This window comes from Rattus rattus, chromosome 10, assembly GCF_011064425.1.
Source record: "Rattus rattus isolate New Zealand chromosome 10, Rrattus_CSIRO_v1, whole genome shotgun sequence".
In the NCBI taxonomy this organism is placed as follows: Eukaryota; Metazoa; Chordata; class Mammalia; order Rodentia; family Muridae; genus Rattus; species Rattus rattus.
In genome coordinates this window covers 88,788,437-88,796,151 of record NC_046163.1, presented here as the reverse complement: position 1 = coordinate 88,796,151, position 7,715 = coordinate 88,788,437, and the positions used below count along the sequence as shown (strand labels likewise).

Here is a 7,715-nt window from a genome sequence, read left to right as displayed (position 1 = left end):
AAAGGTTTTCTTTTCTACATTGTACTCTTCTGATTTCTTTATCAAAATCCAGATGTCCATAAGTGTGTAGATTTATGCATTGATCTTTGATCTGATTATAATGACTGAAGGTAGAAGTTTTAAGGTTGTCCCTCGACCCCCCAGACAAAAGTTTAGAGCAGAAGAATTACATCAGCCAGTTCAGGAACTCCCTCCCAGGAACTAGATGACCATAAAGTTAGATTAAAGTGTTAAAGAACAATCTTGAGAAACAGGAAGTTTCTCCCAGGAACTGGCTGACCAAAAGGTTAAACAATCTTGAGAAACAGGAAGCTTCTCCTTGTGATTTATCACTTGTATTCTCAACATTTTCCAATGAAGCCACCCCTACCCCGTTGAGTTTTTGTTTCTTCCTTTAAATACCCCTTCTCCCAGCTATTCATCGTCAAACTCCTCTACCCCTGCATCAGATACAATTCTTGACCCCAGTGCGCTGGTTCCTATCAATAAACCTCATCTAATTACAGCAAGGACGGTCTCTTGTGAGCTCTTAGGGGGTCATGTCACACTGAGACCTGAGTGAGGGTCTTCCTGCTCCCAGGGTCTTTCATTTGGGGGCTCATCTGGGATCAGCGACCAGCCTCATCTCCAGAGACCCAATTGGAGGTGAGATAGTGTCTCTGTCTTGTTTTTTTGTGCCAGCTGAACTCTGGGTCTGTATTTGCTTGTGAGTTCTGGTTTTGCAGTCACTCGCATCTCAGGTAGAGACAGAGGTCATGTCTCAGGAGAGGTAGATGTGCCAGGGGCTCACTGATTGTGCTGCCCTGGGAGACATTCCAGGAGGTCTCGGGGAACCAAAGGGACACCTGGGAGATTCCCATCTGGTTACAAGTGAGGATTCAGTAGTTCTGTATCTCTCCTGGATTGAAGAAATCTGCACACCCTTCCAGTCATCTATATTTCCAGAGTGGTCTTTGTCTGTGTGTCATAAGTCTTTGTTTTTTGTTGTGACTTTGATGATGGGACAGACTGTGAAGACTCCTCTGAGTTTGACTTTAGATCACTGGACTGAAGTTAGGGCTAGAGCACACAACGTGTCAGTTGAGATTAAAAGGCACCATGGCAGGCATTTTCTTCTTGGAGTGGCTGACATTTGATATCGGCTGGCCTCCAGAGGGCACCTATGACTTAACCATCATTTTTGTAGAATCGGCTCTCCTCCATCTGTCTTTGGTGTCCCGTTGGGAAGGAGGAGTGATATGGAATCTGCTCCCTTTCATCTGTCTCTGGTGAGCTCATGGATGCTCCAGTCTGAATCAGTTCAGTTTTGTGGTGATCTCAAGGCAGCTGCTTGTTTTTTGTTTGTTTGTTTGTTTTTGTGCGCACTTCTGTTTTTTTGTCTGTTAACCTTTTGATTGTCTTTCTGTGTGACTGAATGCTATTTGTCCTCTTCAACAAACCTCTATTTTCTAGACTCTATTATTGTTTTTCTCACTAGCCCACTTGAAATACTTGTTAGTGGCTGTTACAGGAAATACAGAATGCTACTAGAGCCAGAAAGAATGTTTCAGACACAGATGGAAGGCCGTCACTTCTGACTGTTGACTTGAAAATGCCTGAAGGTAGGGAACTGCCAGACTCCATTGGTGGGTCCCTGAGGGGCTGAAAAATGGTCATTTGGCTAAGGTAAGAAAAAAATACGAAGAAAAGTTGTAGAAACTTGAGGGGTTAAGCTAAGTTGCTGAGAGAGTTAGTATAAGTTGCAGAGAAAGTAAGGTTAAAGTGTGGTTCAGGGTGTGTACACATAAGTGGACAGCACCTAGTAACTATAGAGGATCATAAGAGATAAAAGAGAAAGAAGATAGTGAAGAAAAGAGACAAAAAGAAGAAAAAGCTAGAGAACTAAAAAGAAATAAAAGACAACAGAGAAACTTATACTGGCCACAGTAGTTAGAGAGACTAGAAAGACAATACCTGGCAACAGAAGAGAATTCCTAGCTAAAGATCAGAGTGCCTATTGTAAGAAAAAAGGACATGGGTCAGGGCCTGTCCCAGGAGAGAGGAGAAGCCCACCATTGTTTTGTGGATAAAGGGGCCAAACACTCTGTGCTCCTACGCCCAAGTGGGCCAGTGTCCATCAAAAGACCTTGGGTACAGGGGGCTACCAGCAACAAACAATATTTATGGACTACCTGAAGAACAGTAGATCTTGGTGTGGGCTGGGTATCCCACTAGTTCATGGTTATCCCTGACGGACCCTATCTCTTGCTCATGAGAAATTTGCTCTCCAAAATGGCTTGTGTGGGCTGAACTGGTTGGGTGAAGCCATGTGTATGCATATGGGCAGACTGTGTATGTGGAGCTTAAGACCCATGCTGACCCTGTCTCAGTGAACCAGTACTTGAAAGGTACTCTCTTCTGCATGAGCTGTGTACCCTCAAGTCAAAAATGCTTTGCCTTTAAATGAAATGTCCCAGAGGATGGGACCACTGGTCAGATGACATGGACTAGATTCTTCACCACTTGGGGGCAATCTGGTCACCTTGCTGCCCAGTCCTGACCTGGAGCCACCACAGCACAAGTGTCAAGTACTGGCAGTAGCCCATGGGTGTAGGGAAGACCTCTGTGATTAACCAATCGACCACTGCTGAAAGCTGAGGCTACCTTTTCTACAGATGGGAACAGTTCTCTTCATGAAGGTCAGAGATGAGTGGGTATTGCCATGCTGGATAACAAAAATGTCATCTGGGATGGACAAACCTCTACCCCCAGCACATTAGCGCAGATGTCTTTGCCATCTCTTGGATGCCCTGATGAAGCCAGCAACTGTGAGTATTATTCTTTGCCCAGGACATTAGGAGGGAAGAGATTCAGTGGCATGGGGCAATAACAATGCAGATAAAGTGGCTCAAAGAATGGCTACGCAGGAGCCTATCCTGGTTGTATGCCTACAAGAGACAGCCACTGGAAACTGGGATCGGACTAAGGGATAGCCTCACCTAGAATGTACAACAGAAGCAAAGGCCCAAATTGCATAGAAAAAAAAAAGAAAAAAAAAAAGAGAGAGATAATGGCGCACTTGAGAGAAAACTATATAAACTATATTCCCTAGAGAACAAACGAAAGACTCACTTTGCCAAAAACACAAATGTACTGATTTAGGAAATATGAAGCTTATCCAAGTAGTTAAGCTATATGTAATAGACATTAAGATTTTAGCCAGAGAGGCAGTATAAAAATGTAAGGTATGCCAGCAAGTGAATGCTTAGCAAGCAAACAGGGCAAAGAGACCTAGGGAGTTTAGTGAGAAGTCGAAGTGAACTTCACTGAGATAAAACTAGGAAAATATGGTTGCAAGTATCTCCTAGTGCTTGTAAATACCTTTTCAGGAACAGGTAGAAACTTTCCCCACCAAGCAGGAGGTGGCCTCGGTAGTCATCAAGAAGATACTGGAAGAAATCTTTTCCTGGTTTGGAGTATCCAAGGTAATCGGGTCAGACAACAGCCATGCTTTTGTTGCCAAGGCAAGCCAGGATGTGACCAGATATTTAGAGGTCGATTGGAAATTACATTGTATTTGCAGACCTCAAAGTTCAGGACAGGTAGAGTGAATAAATAGAACTCTAAAAGAGTCCCTGACTAAATTGACCATGGAGACTGTCGCAGACTGGGTGGTACTCCTTCCCTCTTGCTCTCTTCAGAGCAAGAAATATCCCTTCCAGATTCAGCCTTATCCCCTTTGATATCTTATATGGGGCCTCAGCTCCTCTGACTGTATTAGATGAGGTTATTGAACCAACATGTCATAGTAATAATGATTTGTATGCCAGGCTAAAGGCTACAGGTGATACAGAAAAAAAATCTGGTCAGAGCTGGCAGCAGCCTATGCCCCAGGGACCCCTGAGTCATCTCACCAGTTCCAGGTCGGAGACTCGGCTACATAAGAAAACACCAAGTCCAGACACACGAGCCTTGCTTGAAAGGACCATACCTGGTGCTGCTGACCACCCTGACAGCTGTCAAGTCTAGTCTCAGCCCTCACCAGCCGCATACTAGCTGTTGGGGCTAGGAGCTGGGACCTAGAGGTACACTCAAATCTTCAAAAAGCTCCCTGGACCTGCATGTTAGAGAGGTGGATACATCAGAGACGTTATTGATGGGGTTGCTGTAATGCTCACTTGAGGAATGTGCTTTAGAAACAACAATTTCATGTTTGCCCTGGGTTTCATAGAGATAGGTCCCCCAATCATAGGTGTGGGGGTAGGCTTGATTTTTTTTTTGCAAATGATGTAACATCCACTTACTATGAAGGTATTGCATATGTTAGTACTCCTAACAATTCTTAGGACTGTGCCTCAGGGATCACAATCTGTATAAGTTCAGAAGTTCTAAAAGGCTGTCATGACTTTTGTGTGTGGGTTCAGATGCTGTCCAGATTGGAATGCTGATGCTAAAGACTTAGTAAGATACAAAAGAGAGTTGAGAATTATTCTGGAAATTATTTTAGGGCTGATTTAGGTGCTGCAAGGGCAGCTACAAGGACATCTGCTATTGCCCTGCAACACAAGGCTTATGGAGAATTTAGAACTGCCGTTCACTTAGATACAAATAGAGTAAAAAAGACTTTTTAGCTGACCTCCAAGAATCCCTAACCTCCCTCTCAGAGGTAGTACTTCAGAATAAGAGAAGACCTGATATTCCTTAAAGAAGGAGGTCTGTGTGCTACACTAAAAGAAGAATGTTGCTTCTATGTAGAACATCCAGGAGTAATTAAAGACTCCATGAGTAAACTTCAAAAAAAGATTAGACAAAAGACAGAGAGACAGAAAAGCACATCTGGGATATTTCGAAAGCTGGTTTAGTAGACCTCCTTGGATGACTACTCTGATATTTTGCCCTTATGGGACCCTTCTTAATTTTGCTTCTGCTTCTGCTAATAGGTCCATGTGTGTTAAATAAACTAGTTACCTTCATTAGAGAAAGAGTAAGCGCTGTTCAGATTTTGATGTTATGTCAGCAATATCATGTTTTACAAGGTTAAAAAAATCAATATTATGAAGATACTGAAATTTAGTTCTATGATTAGAACTAGCCACTAGAAGAAGTGGGGAATGAAAGGTAGAAGTTTTAAGGTTGCCCCCCCCCCCACAGCCAAAAGTTGAAAGACCTCCGGAGAGGACCTTTCCCTCAGGAAGAGACCCAAGCGCCCAATGACTGAGCTGAGGCCACTCGGATGCAATCAGCAAGAGGGTTTATTGGTGTACTGTTTAATGGAGACAGGAGTAGCAGTGGCCTTTAACTGGATAATTAGGGGAGGCTGTTGGAGCGCCAACCCCATCCCGCCAGTCTCTGCCCAGGCCAGTGGGAATTTCGTGACCCAAGAGTCTATTTCTAGAGATTTTGGCTTGTCCTGTTCTGGTTCATATAATCTATATTCATCTTCTAACTGAAGGGTTAAAATCTGAAGAGGAGTACTGCAAGGGCCGATTACTCGGGTCCCTCCTTCTTCAAAATGGATCTGAGCTTTTAATTTGTTAAGCAAGTCACGGCCCAGCAGAGGGTATGGGCAATCCGGAACATGTAAGAAGGAATGAGTCGGGTTGGGATTTAGCCCAGTGGTAGAGCGCTTGCCTAGGAAGCGCAAGGCCCTGGGTTCGGTCCCCAGCTCCGAAAAAAAGAACCAAAAAAAAAAAAAAAAAGAAGGAATGAGTCACCTTACCAGTAGCCAACTGAACCCGGCGATCTGTAGTCCAACGGTATCTCTTGCTGCCAGTGGCTCCTTGTACCCAGGCCGTCCAGTCGCTGAGTTGTCCAGGGGCCTGGGTGAGGACTGAGTGCTGGGCTCCTATGTCCACCAGAAAGGTGACTGGCTGCCCCCCAACTGCAAGAGTTATCCTGTGCTAAGGGTGGGGGCTCCTGGCCCTGACCTCCCTAATCTTCATGTAGGGCCAAGAGGGAGGTCTGTGGGCGGGGTCTTCGGAGCCCACTGGGTTTCTTAGGGCAATCTCTGGCCCAGTGTCCTCTTTCTTTGCAATAAGCACATTGATCCTTATCTAGCTTTGGCCCCTTTTGAACTCCCACCCTCTCTCCCCTTTTCTCTTGACCCTGAACTACGGCGGCCAAAATTCGACTCAACTCTTTGCTTCTTTTTCAGCCTCTCTCATCCTTTTCTCTACGTACTCTATCTTCCTTTTCTTCTTGTGTCTCTCTCTTGTTATAAATTCTTTCTGCCTCCTTAAGTAAATCCTGTAATGTATATCCTTGTAAATTCTCTAGTCTCTGTAGCTTGGCCCTGATATCTGGTGCTGCCTGCCAGATGAAGGACATGGAGATACTTGTCATTTGTCCTGGATCATCTGGATCATAAGGGGTATACATGTGATAAGCTTCCTTAAGTCTCTCTAGGAAGGCTGAGGGAGTCTCCGCAGCCTCTTGTACAACTTGTTTCACCTGAGCCAAATTGGTGGGTCTTCGTGCCGCCCCTCGAAGACCCGCTAGGAGCAACTGGTGATAAAGGCGTAGGTGTCTCCTACCTTCAGCCGTGGTGAAATCCCAATCAGGTCTCGTAAGTGGGAATGCGTCATCGATCTCTTCCAGGAGCAAGGTGGGGCGTCCATTGTCCCCCAAAACATGTTTCCTGGCCTCTAAGAGCACTCTCTGCTTCTCCTCAGAGGTCAGGAGGGCCTGTAAAAGTTGCTGGATATCATCCCAAGTGGGCTGATGGGTGAGCAAGACAGATTCTATCAGGTCGGTGAGAGCCACCGGATCCTTAGAAAAGGGGGGGTTGTGTTGTTTCCAGTTATATGTCGGCCGCTGAGAACGGCCAGTATTGCGTCTGGCTGCCGACCCCTTGTCTAAGCGGAAAGGCCTGGGAGGTGAAGTCTGGCGCCACCTCGCGTCATCCCCGCAGTCTTCCAGCCACAGGGGAAGGGGCCGCCTCGTGTCGCAGTCTAGCAGGCGTCTCCACTTCCTCTTCCCTGGGCGGGGATGTAGGTACAGGGTACGGAGGAGGTTCTTCCAACAGGAGATCTATAAGGGGGGAATTTGGGTCCGCTGGGAGGACAGGTTTCGGGGGAGGGACTTTGGGAGGCTCTTCCTTAGTTAGAGCAGGATAGAGAGAGGAAGAAGCAACCAAAGGGTCAAGTGGACTCGGGGAAACAGGTTTAGGGGAAACAGGAAGCCAATTCGGGTCCACAAAGGGTTCTGGCCAAGGAGGAGGGCTAAATGCCAAGCTCTCCCAGGTGACAATGTAGGGCACCTGGTCAGGGTGTCCGTACGGCTTCTGGCAGAAAATCAGTTCCTTAACCTGAAAAATAGTGGTCTTGTTAAAAATGCCTTTCACCGGCCATCCCACATCATAAGTGGGCCTCTCGGACGTGCAGAGGTTCTGCCATTTTCCTTTCTTGATCTCAACCGATTGATCACGTGCTCAGTCTCGGACGTCCTTCCAATGGTCTAGAGTGAGACTCAACGGGGTTGTTAGCGATTGTCCCATGGTAGCTTCAAAGAAAATTAGGGCACAAATTAGACAGACAAATCCAATGATCAGACAAACAACAGACAGACGCGCCTCGTGGCTTCAATGTAAAACCCAAAACAAAGAGTCAGATGGAGGTGCCAAGGGTCCTGGACCCTCTCCTCCAAGCAAAACCGTATCCCTCCGATACGGACTGAGCCCCAAAGAAACGGGCTCCAGACACCCTTGGAACGTCTTCCAGGGCTGTGGGGGGAGAAGT

At 46.2% G+C, this 7,715-nt stretch overlaps 1 pseudogene; it reads right to left on the bottom strand.

Annotated features, from left to right (window-relative positions):
* Window positions 1–5,218: 5,218 nt before the first annotated feature.
* On the bottom strand, window positions 5,219–7,474 carry LOC116910971 (annotated as a pseudogene).
* Between the last annotated feature and the right edge of the window lie 241 nt (window positions 7,475–7,715).